Source organism: Pseudopipra pipra, chromosome 6 (assembly GCF_036250125.1).
Source record: "Pseudopipra pipra isolate bDixPip1 chromosome 6, bDixPip1.hap1, whole genome shotgun sequence".
Classification (NCBI taxonomy): domain Eukaryota; kingdom Metazoa; phylum Chordata; class Aves; order Passeriformes; family Pipridae; genus Pseudopipra; species Pseudopipra pipra.
Genome location: NC_087554.1, coordinates 63,877,439 through 63,889,611, shown reverse-complemented (window position 1 = coordinate 63,889,611; position 12,173 = coordinate 63,877,439). Strand labels below are relative to the sequence as shown.

The window sequence follows — 12,173 nt, the reverse complement described above, 5'->3', positions numbered from 1 at the left end:
CTGAAGGCACTGAAACAACTGCCCAAAATCTTGTAGATTTGTGCCAACATGACATGACCCTGGTGCTCAGGTGTCACCCAAGGGTTTGGTGGGTCTCCATGTGCTTTTCCATGGGATCTGGAGCATGTGTGACTAAGCCAGTCAAAGTCATCTGCTTGCAGGGTGTAGCTCTTTATGCAAAGGTGTGTTTTACTGGTATTTTTCCATCTGGTTTTCCATGAGTTGGAAATCAAACCTTGGCCAAATGTTGCCCCTCTGGTGGGGCTGTGCCCCCATGGGAATGGGGGCTTTTCTGCCTCCACATGGTGCTTTGTTTACAGGGCAGATTCCAGTGCTGAGGAGTCCATCCCACAACCATCTTTTCTGGCTGGGGGTTTTCCGGTTTTCTGCATCTCTTCCATCCCATCCCACCTCTCTGGGATCTCTCAGTTCCATGAGTTCAACCCAGCCAGCTTCTGTGGCTGCTGCTCATCCTCATCTTCCACGTGGCCATTTCCCAAATCCATCAGTGCTGGGCAGGCACGTGCCTGCCCTCCCTCCCTGCAAATTTAAGGCTGCAGAGTCTCTCCCTTCCCTTTAATTTCATTTAAAAACCAATTGAATTTATTGGATGACAGCAGTTATCCTCACAGACCTCCCCTCTGCAAACCTCACCCAAACAGATGAAAAACCAGGATGGGAAACTATTTGCAGCTCCCAAGAAGGAAAAGAATTCCCAGAGTTGGAAAGGAGCCACAGGGATAACCCAGTCCCACTCCTGGTCCTGCACAGACACCCCAACAATCCCCCCCTGTCCCTCAGAGCGTTGTCCAAACCCTCCTGGAGCTCTGGCAGCCTTGGGGCTGTGCCCACTGCCCTGGGGAGCCTGGGCAGTGCCCAACCAGCCTCTGGGGGAAGAAAAATAGGAAGTTTTCCAGGTCCCAGACAAATCAGGGAGAACATTCAGGCACTAAAAATACACCAAGTGTTCTGCAAACTGCTGAGGGATTCAGCAGCACAGGACACGATGGATCAGCACAGACAGTGATATGGGCACTGCCCAAAGACTCATCTCACAGCTCCCTCTGCCCTCTCTGATTCGCTAAAAAAGGGAGCAGGTACCTCACAGAAATTAATTTATACACAGGATTTATAAGAAAAAAAAAAAAAAGGAAAATACTCCCCAGGAAGTGACAGAGCAGGAAACTGCCTGTCCAGCCATGGACACTGCAGCAAGAGGGTCACTTGGTTTGCTCAGCCTGGAGAAGAAGAGGCTGAGGGGAGACCTCGTGGTGGTCTCCATCTCCCTCAGGAAGGGCAGTGGAGGGCCAGGGGCTCATCTCTGCTCTCACCAGTGGAGGAAAACCTTCTTCCTCCAGGGGGTGGTCGGGCACTGAAACAGTCTCCCCAGGGAAAAGGATCCCCAGGCTTTAGGTCGGACCCAAACCACCTTTGGGCTTAATTTTAAACCCGCGAGCGAGCTGGAACAACAGAGCTGGCTGTGCCTCACTGATGGGAAAAACACATGAGGCCATTTGATTTAATAAATGATGCAATCACAGTTGCACATATTAAACACGACTGGCCCGTTTACGGCAAAGCACCGGGAGCGTGTTCCAGGGGAGCTGCTCCGTCGGCTTGGGACGAGCCAACCAGACGCGGCGAGTCTGTCTCGGGGAGCCACAGATGCACCCGAGCTGGAGTGTCCGTCTCCATTAGCTCAGCCCGGGCTTTGATTTCCACCTCCCTGCCAGGAAATGGGATTCCTGCAAGAGGAGGCACAAAGCAGGCTGGCAGACACCATCCTTCCTTCCTTCAGACGAGGCACGGGCGCTAATGACGAGCGTGGGAAGTCTCCTGGCGTCCCTCCAGCAGCGCTTCACTCAGGGCTTTATAGGCACTGACATGCAAGAGGTGCCACTTGGGGATGGAGAAATGAAAAGGAAAGGAACTGAAGACACATCCTGCCTTTTTTTCCCCCTCCCCCTCCCAAATATCACAGCAGATATGAGCAACTGCAAGGTTTTTTCAAGCGTCTCGACTTTGCAGGGGCGTTCAGACGGATGTACAGCACAGATCCCGGGAATTCGTGCACCAGCTTCCTGCAGAATAAAAAGAGAGAGAGAGAGAAAGCTTTAAAAATACAGTTATAGTAGTCTTTTTGCTCTGTTTGTGCTGCTGTTGGGTGAGGGAATCATAGAATGGTTTGGGTTGGAAGGGAACTTGAAGCTTGTTCTACCCCCCTGTCATGGGCAGGGACACCTTCCACCAGCCCAGGTTGCTCCAACCTGGCCTTGGACAATTCCAGGGATCCAGGGGCAGCCACAGCTTCTCTGGACAACCTGTGCCAGGGCCTCACCACCCTCACAGCCAAGAATTCCTTCCCAATATCCGACTGCTCTCTGGCAGTGGGAAGCCATTCCCTGTGTCCTGTCCCTCCATCCCTTGTCCCAAGTCCCTCTCCAGCTCTCCTGTAGGCTCCCTGTGTCTGTGTTAACCCAGAAGGGGTTAAATCCCATACAGATTCTTGGGATGCTCATCCCAGCCCCCAGACAGTCCATCCTCTGCTAAAGCTGCACAATTCTTTGCAGACAAGTGCTCTCTGGCACAGCCAGGAGCTGCTCTCAGAACGTGCCCCCTCCTCCTTGTGACCAAGACAACTGCACAGTTCCTCCTAAATTTGCTTTGAAAAACGTTTCTAAGGGTTCATATTCAGCCAAATCAATGACTCTGATTTTAGCAGAGAAACAAAGTGATGAGTGCTGACTGATCCAGGCATTTTCCTCCTCGGTGGTCCTTGATGAGAACAGATTTTCTTGGCAGTTTCATTGGTTTCAGCCTCACCAACAGATCCTTTTCCTCCATCAGGTCATGACAGTCCAGCCAGGGGTTTCCCAGGACTCTGAGGGCTCTTCAAAACCTCCTTTCAACATAAAAATGCATTTCCCAAATAGCACAACTGTCTCCAAACAAGCCCCCGGCACCATGAGAATAAAAACACCAGACAATAGTTTCTCATTTCTTGTGATTTCCTGTGGAAAAGGGTCAGAAACCTGAATGGATTCACTCAGCTGTAGCTGCTCCAATGAATTTTTTTGTCCTTTTCTTCTACTCTGGTGGGACTGTTTCTTTTCCTTGATCCAATATTGTCAACATTTCTGACACAGAGGTCTAATAAATGAGGAAATCCCAAATTTCCCCTCTTCCTACAGCACAGGGTACCCCTACTGCAGCCTTCCCTGTATTGGTGCATACAGAGACCTCTCCCAAAATCCAGGCAAATAAACTCTTCACGAGCCCATTTGCAAAGTGCAAATGAAACGAGGCAGCTGCTTTTCACTGTTTCTGCCCCCCAAAAAGGCCACACAGCATGGATTTGTGGTGGGATGGAGTCAATCTGAAGCACTGGGCTTCCCACAGATCATCTGCCCTCCTGTTTCTGCCACACAGGGATCTAAACCCAGAAAGTCTCCAGAAATCCTTCCTCAGACACTCAGACCTACTCCCACGAGTCCAGGGTAAAATCAAGTGTCAAGATTTAGGTGGGATATTGGGAAAGAATTCTTGGCTGTGATGGTGGGGAGGCCCTGGCACAGGTTGCCCAGAGAAGCTGTGGCTGCCCCTGGATCCCTGGAAGTGTCCAAGGCCAGGTTGGATGACACTTGGAGCAACCTGGGCTAGTGGAAGGTGTCCCTGCCCATGGCAGGGGGTGAGATGAGCTGAGCTTAATGATCCCTTCCAACCCAAGCCATTCCATGATTCCATGATTCTGTGAGTCGCCATAAGGCTCCAGTGGCACATTTCTGAGCAGCCTGAGCAATAAAGAGCAGCGAAATGCCAGCAGCTTTTGTTGTCCTGTTTGTTCAGGGTTTTGTTCTGCCTCGTGCTCCATCTGTGCCTCTTCCCTCCCGAGCGGCAGCACGGCAGCGTGTTCTATTTGGGGGGAGGGGGGAAAGGGGAAATGAGCAGCCTCTCTGGAATTCTTTCGTTTGCCATTTCATCCCCATCAAGAGCACCTCCTTCCAGATGGAAATGCAGATTGGCACGAACGGCGAGCCTCCGCCGCTACCTTCTGTTCGCTCCCGCTTTGCCAGGAAAGATTATGTCCCCAGACAAGCTGGAAGCCCGTGCCAGTGGCACACAGTCCCATTGAATTAGTCCTTCCCGGGTTCATTTTAGCAATTTGCATGAAGATTTGCTGCTTGCTTCCCCAGCCCCTGGTCCAGGGCTGTCAGATCCGTGTAAATCCCGAGTTAGGACACTGTAAGACCATTATTCATATTTTTAACGGTGAAATAGGGTATTAAAGTTCATTTTAAACAAGTGCCTTGACGAAAATACCACCAAACTTATTTTCTGCAAGAGGTTTCGTGCCCCTAAATTGGGGGCACGGAACGAGAACGTTCTGCAAAGCAAAGTTTAGTTGAACTCAACTAAACCCATCCCGATTTCAGCCCGAAAGCCCGAATCCCAGTAATTACTGCTGCATATTTCACCGTCCTCCAGCACATTGCACAAATTGAAAGCTACATTTCCATCTCCCGAGCTCAAAGTGGCCTCGCCACGAGCCAACAGGGAAAATAATCATCACAGCAAGGCAGCAAAACCAACCTCGGCGCTGTGGGCAAACGAGCGGAGAGTCCAACTCAATCTTCGAGTGACCGGACTGAGGGACTCCAATCCAAAAAAAAAAAAGGTAAAATAGACAGGGAAGTACTGCCAGTTGCCATGGAGACAGCGAGACATGAAAGCAAGAACTGATGGAACCTTTACTGTTATTTAAATGCTTATTATAACATTATGCAAAGCGGCGGAGGAAAGAAAGCGGCGAGGTTAACGCGCTCCCGAGGAAAACAGTCGTTGTGGGACGAGCAAGGTAACAATTTATGAGTCAGAAATAAGGCTTGTTTGAACGGAGCCGTTCGAAATAATGGTATAATTATGCCCTCTTAAATTAACGAGGGAAATTTGTTTGGAAGAGCGGGGGAAGGAGGGAGCTGTCGCTGGGCCCCAGCGTTGGCTGCAAAGTCGTTTCTCACCGAGAGCATCTCGTCTGCAGCCCACTCAGCCCCAGCTATTCCCAGGCTCCAGGGAAAGGGCTCAGGGGTGAGACCTGGTCCATACCAGAATCTCACTGTGGTCCTTTGGCTTTGCACCGTTGCCCCATTTGGATCCTCCCTTTTCCTCCCAGCAGCAGCGGGATGACGTGGAATGAACACATCACAACACAGAGCAGGGATTTGGAGCCAGGGGCTCCTCTGGAATTCAAATTTGGTGCAGAAAGTAGATATTAACACCCGGGGATGAAAGCAAATCAAGGCTCATCAGAGAGCAAGCTCAGTAGCCACGAAGACCTACCACATCACCCTGTCCCGAAACGCTCACCCCCATCCCTGTTTGGATCCTCCCATTTCTCCCAGTAGCAGCTCTGAGCAGTGGGATGGGATGAACACATCACACGTGAAGGCAAAGCAGGGATCTGGAGCCAGGAGCTCCTCTGAAACCCAGATTCGGTGCAGAAACCAGATCTTAACACCCATGGACGAAAGCAAATCGAGCCTCATCAGAGAGCAAGTTCAGCACCCACAAAGACCTTCCACGTCCCAAAACACTCTCCCACCTCCTGCACAACACGGTGCTCTCTTTCCACCTCTCTTGTAGGGCCACTAGGAGTTATTATTCTTCTTCCTGTGGAAAAAAAAAAAAAAAGTGAAAATAATTGAGACTAACCTCTTCTTGCCCTGTAATTCACCCCAAACCTGGAGCAGGGCTGCCTGGCGTGGTCTCTTCTCCGGAGAGTCTGACGGGAGTCAAGCGGAGTAAATCCCATTACAGTCGTGCTCAGGCCTTTGGGCTCAGCTCCTTCCCATAGTCATTTGTCAAGTGCTTTTCATTTGAAACATGATTCTGGGATTCAATTACTTTACAAAGTCAATATTTTAGGTCACAGCTTATGCATCAACAAAGACATCTCCTGGGATTAGAGTTTAGCATGGTGGAGCTCTAAGTAATGTTCCCTGCGCTGCACCAACCAGAAAAGTCGATAAGATCCGTTTGTTTGCCCCACATTTCACTCTCAGAGGCTGCAAAATTATTGTTCACTTCTGTAAGTTTAAGCCATTGAGAAGGAGAAAATGTTTCTGGCTTCATTATTTCCAGAGAGGTAAAAACGGGATTGCTCCTCTCCTTGTTCTTTACTTTCCTCCTGCTGAGCTGACAAACAGGCACAGGTCAAGGAATTCACTCAGGATGGGGTTTGACCATGAAAAGGGCCATCATGAGGGCTGGAGCATCATTTAACCCCCTTGCAGAGGTGGATTTTTGTGATCTGTGACAAGATTTTGGTGCTGGAGGGTCCTCCAGTCCCTTTTTATTTTCCAAAGCTCCCAACCAGGCAATGTTCAACCTGTGTTGTTGGTACAGGCAATGTACTCCTAAACCAGTGAGAACAAATCCTGAATCCAGTGTCTAAACCCTCTGCAGTTGGATACACCACAGAAAACAGCTCATTTTGGGGGAGATCCTGCAGGTGGCTGAAAGTCTCCCAGGTACCTCCCAGAGAGGCCAAGGACAATCCAAGGTCAGAGACCATGAAAACCCAAAGAATTTGGCTGGGGGGGGGGTTAAAGGAGTCATCCTAAAGACCAAACCTTACAAAAGGAACCAGGACACAGGTGGGAGGCAGCTCAGGTTAAAGGTAAATGTTTTCAGAGCTGGAATGGGAGGGAGAATTCCAGCAGCATAAAAAGCACTGCCCTGGAATGTTGTGCAATCCAGACCACTCATCCAAAACATCCTGGAGCACAAAGGAGGGAGGAGAAACCTCAGAGTTTGGTCCCTTTATCCTTGCAAAGGGCAGCCAGCAAAGGAAGAGGGGGGAAAACAACTATTTGGGGTCAAAGACAAGGTTAACCAGGGGAAAATCTCAGGATAAACCGGTCACAAACACATCCAGGCTGGAAACTGGGAGAGTTTCTAATGATCAAAAGGGAAAAGTTTAGAAGAGCTTTCTAGGGAAGAATAGGAGAGAGGGAAAATGTCTGCCTGGTTTTTTGGAATAGCAGATACCTGGAGCTGGAGCCTCCCACCCTCTGCTCCAATATCTCAGGTTTCTCTCTAAGCAGTACAAATATAATTCTTCCGGGTTTTAATTAAAACCTTCAGGCAATCTAAGAGGGAAAAAAAAAAGGTTCATCCCTCATTTGAGATGGGGGGTTTTCTCTCCCTCCTGGTCATGAAACGTGGCTCAATACTAAATTAAATCTTTCAAATTCTATTTTTTCCCTTGAAATCATCCAAACAGCAAATTTAGTCTTTCTTTAACAGGCTATCTATTGATCTCTGCCAAGGCCACAGCGCTTCACAAATCTCTGCTGAAGACAGAAAAGCATGAAAAAAAATAAAAACAAAACAAACAAACAAACAAAAAAATGATTAAAAGTTTATACAACTCTGATCTCTTCCCATGGAAAAACTTCCAAACCCAGAAATGTGTTTTCAGCAAAGAGAGAACCTGCAGAAGTCAGTTCTCTCAGCAGGACCACCACGGCTCTCAGGATGGTCCAGGAGCATCCACTGCAAATCCAGGGCTGTCCCATGGAATTGCAGGAGCATTTCAAGAGCTGCAACACCTCTGGCATCAAAACCAGCAGCTCAAACCCCTGCAACACCCACCATGAAAGACCTTTCCAAGCAAACAGAGCCTCAGGACTTGTTTCGAGACCTGATCCCAGGGGACTGAGATCAACCTGCCCCAAGAGCTGCTTTCATCCCATCAACAGAATCAGGATCACTAAGGTTGGAAAAGCCCTCTAAGAAGGAGTCCAACCATCCCCCAGCACTGCCAAGGCCACCACTGCCCCCTGTCCCCAAGTGCCACATCCACAGGGCTTTGAAATCCCTCCAGGGATGGGGACTCCACCCTGTGCCAGGCCTGGACAGCCCTTTCCATGAGGATATTTTCCCTAATATCCAACTTAAACCTCCCATGGTGCAACCTGAGGCCGTTCCTGGGAGATGAGACCACCTCTCATCTGTCTACAACCTCCTGTCAGGGGGTTGCAGAGCCAGAAAATCCCCCCCTGAGCCTCCTTTTCTCCAGGCTGAGCCCCCCCAGCTCCCTCAGCTGTTCCTGCTGCTCCAGACCCTTCCCCGTGTCTACTGGGCCAGCATTCCTGGATTTTGGCTACCACCAACAGCCCAGTGAGGAGGAAGAAGAGGGATGAAGGTTCCTTTATGCCTTCAACAACAGGAGGAGAAGCTACACCGGGAGAAGCCACCACGTGTGTTGAATTTGGGCATTTCCCGGCATTTCCTGGGATTACCGCAGCTGTAGTTAGGGCTAAACCACCTCCTGGAGCTGGGAACAGCATCGCAGACCTATCCAGGCCACCCACCCAAAATCACCCCGGTCGAAAACCAGCCCCCCCTTCCAGAAGAGCTGGAAAGGCTGAGCCCCTGCAGGGAGCCTTTGTGTGGGTTTTCAGAGCGGCTTTAGCAGCTCGTTATCACCAAACACTCAGGGAAGACTCTTCAATTAGCACAAGTTCCTAAAATTAAGGGATTTAACAGCAGCAGCAGCAAGGTTTAGCACCAGATAGCAGAAAACACCCCGCTTTGACACTCTTTACCCATTGATAAGGGTTGATAAAGCTCTGAGCTTCTCAGGCATTTTCCGGCAAATGAGCCATAAAATAGGATAGTTTTAGTATTATCCCTAAATGGTGAAAACCTTCCAATTATGCTCGAAGAAAAATTAGTATATCCTGCTAATTATAGCATCCGTGGCTTGGATTTGTTTGAGGAGAAGCTCACTTCAGCTAAAATAAATACCAACTTGGAAGGCACGGCAGGGGGTGGAAAAAAAAAGAAAAAAGAAGGAAAAGGAGAAGTATTTTGGAAGATCTGGAGCACACGGAGTGACTGAGCAGCCCAGGTGTTGTGGGAAGCTGTGGGAGCCCCATATCTCCAGCAGCTCCTTCCAGCCAGGACCAGCCTGGTCCCAAATTACCTCCAGTGTGCACCCACATCACATCCCAGCTCCGTCTGCATCCCAAAACTGGAGCCTTTCTCCAAGCTGGGATGTGCAGCCACCTCCATAGGATGCCCTGCACGTGTCAGGATCTGTCCCAATCCAAGTGACTCTTCTCCTGCTGCCATGGGAAAGATGAGAAGCCCGGGTGGGAAGCAGAAGGAGGAGCTGGGAGTCCACAGACAGTTAAATGGCTCTTGGCAGCACTGCAGGTTTAGGGGCTCCCCGGGACAAGGATGGGCTCGCTCATAAATCATGGAATACAGTCATAGAACTCCCTGAGTTGGAAGGGAGCCACAAGGATCATCCAGTCCAACTCCTGGACCTGCTCAGGACACCCCAACAATCCCATCCTGTCCCTCAGAGCGTTGTCCAAACCCTCCTGGAGCTCTGGCAGCCTTGGGGCCATGCCCACTGCCCTGGGGAGCCTGGTCAGTGCCCAACCACCCTCTGGGGGAAGAACCTTTCCCTGAGATCCAACCTAAACCTCTCCCTGACTCAGTGAGGTGATAAAGGCCTCAGGATTAAATAATAGGGTTAATTCTCATTAAAAGAAGAAACCATTTAATAATAAAATTGTTTTTTCTAAAATGTTCAGTTCTGCCTTCAGGAGTTGCTCAGGAGGGAGACCCCACAGCACAGTCAGTGAACAGGACCCAGAACAGAGCCAGGCTCAAAATAGGTGATAAATACCCTCAGTCATCACAGAATGTGTATTTAAGGCCATTTCCTCCCTGACAGATCAAGGGGAGGTTTGGGAGCCACTGTCAGTTCTATTTGCAGCAATCTGGAATTAACCTCAGGACCTTCTGTGCTCTCCAGGAGGGATCACTGTGTCCAGGCAATGGATCAAAACAAGCCCTGAACCAAAATCATGGAACCACAGAATGGTTTGGGTTGAAAGGGACCTTAAAGCCCATCTTGTTCCAACCCACTGCCATGGGAAGAGGCACTTTCCACTATCCCAGGTGTCCAGATACAAGGGAATTGTCCCAACAACACGTTTAGAGTATGGATACAACCTGCAGGCAGCATCTGGACTAAGAGGGCCAAAGGCTCAGTATCCACAGTAAATAGTCCCCTACTACTTCAAGGACGTTTCCAGGAGCACTGGAATCCCCACTCACCCATCCCATCCCCATCTCCAGTGGTAACTCTCAGAGCAAATTCCTGGGAATTTTTATGTTGGCTGTGAAAACGACCCCGACCCCCCCCCAAAAAAAAAATCATTTCCTACAAGAATTCTGCAGAGGGCTCTGTTTTGACTGACAACCCCGTCCCCAAATTTAGCTGCCCAAACCCAAAAGGAGCGAGGTGTGCAAGTGGAAGCAGAGAAACTGTTCCAGGGTGGAAAGGGATGAATATTCATGGCAGTGTTTTGGTTGCATCTGATCTATCTTTGTAACAGACGTTTTTGCTCCTGCTCGACAGGGCTGGAGCTCTAAAGAGCGACAGCAAGGAGGAGTGTAATTAACATAAATGCCGGTAATTAAGGATGCAAATGCAGTACGTGTCACTTGGGAATTTCATCAGGAGGGTGGGAGAGCACGGAGGATCCCCAGGGAGCGGGGAACGTGCCCCCCTCACCCAATTACACGTAAAGATGTAGTAAGTGTTCCACTCCACACAAAGAGAAACGCAGCCCAGGAAACAACATTCCCGGAGATTTCATCCCACGGGGAAGGAGGGAAGCTGTATTTTGTGTTTCCTCCAAATTTCTGTGTTCCAGTGATGAGCAAGAGCAGCACAAACAAAGCCCTGCAAAGGTTCGTGAGACCTCTCCCAGCTCCTTTTCTGCAGGAGCAGCTCCCTGGCTCCGGCCAAAAGTGAGGGTATCCAAGTCCAGGAAAGGGGCTACAGGAGGAAAAAAGCAGGGAATGAACAGCACAAGTCAACAGACTTTGTAAAACAGAAGGCAAAAAACCCAACACAGACTAAAATTCCAAGTGGAATTCCAGGACACTGTAAAACCAGGAGGGACGTGGGAATGGGTTGGGGTTATTGGCTCTTGCAGCAAAAGAGGGAAAACAGGGAAAGCAGGAGGAAATCACCTCTTTGGAAGGATGAGTTCTGCAGCACGTATTAATATCCAGGGGAATATCCACAAGAATATCCACAGATCTATCCCAAACACATCCAGGCTCAAACAGTGCCAACGTTCCTAAACTCATTGGGATCTTCCCACGGGGCAAATTATTGGCTGAATAGGACAGGGGAGGTAAATTCTGCTAAAAAAAAAAAGGCTTTAAGATTTTCAGAATCATAGAAGAAAAGAATGTTTTGGGTTGGAAGGGACCTTTAAAGTCCATCTATTCCAAGCTCCTGCCACGGGCAGGGACACCCTTCTGCTAGATGAGGTTGTTTTCCTTCTCTTGTGTTTGTTATTAATTTAGGGGCAAAACTTAGACTGTAAGAAACCTTAAAAAAAAACATTCGTGGCATTGAATCACAGAACACCAGGTTGGAGTTTGACCTCGAGGATCAGTGACAGCCCCCCAGAGTAAATATTTGAGTAAAAATTCAAAAGGCTGAGGTAAATAAACAGCTGCAGAACTTGCAAAAACCAGAGAACCAAAATATCTCAGTTTCTCCTAAATACACGAAAACCGTGGGACCAAAGGGTTTAATATCCACCCAATCCTCCCATATAAATGCTTTTCCCTTGTTGTTAAAGAGCTCCTGCTCTCCCCCAGGATTTTGGGGAGCCTTTTGCAGCACATCCATCGCACTGAGAGTGCCTTGTTTGAAAGCACCAAAGGTGCAGAGCACTGACTTTTAATGTGCCTCACGTTTTATGGCTCAGCTCCCAGGTTAATGTGCAGTGTCAAGGATTTCAATGGGACTGTATTTATAGGCACCATTAATTCCTGTGGGGTTCATAATGATCCCACAATATGGAATTAGCAGCGTTCTGCGAGGTGCTGTTAAGATATAGATCATGCAGAGGGGGGAGGCAGCACCACAAAGCAAAAATACAAAGGCAAAAACAACTTCAGTGCTGTGCTGTTATTAGATCCCGAGCAGTTAGAGATGAAGAAAAGCTTGTGGAACAGGGGTGGAAGATGAATTTTATGTGTTTTCCTGGAAGCCCACTGCTGCAAAAGGAGGAATAAAAAATCAGCTTTTAAAGCCACAGAATCCCAGAATGGTTTGGGTGGGAAGG

At 49.0% G+C, this 12,173-nt stretch overlaps 1 long non-coding RNA gene across 1 annotated transcript; it reads right to left on the bottom strand.

The window, feature by feature from the left end:
* Positions 1 to 1,492: 1,492 nt before the first annotated feature.
* LOC135416814 (uncharacterized) lies at positions 1,493 to 4,667 on the bottom strand. The gene is made up of 2 exons (XR_010431752.1): positions 4,591 to 4,667; positions 1,493 to 2,081 (listed from the first exon to the last, which is right to left on the bottom strand). It is a non-coding gene; the product is annotated as an uncharacterized LOC135416814 (long non-coding RNA).
* Positions 4,668 to 12,173: the final 7,506 nt, after the last annotated feature.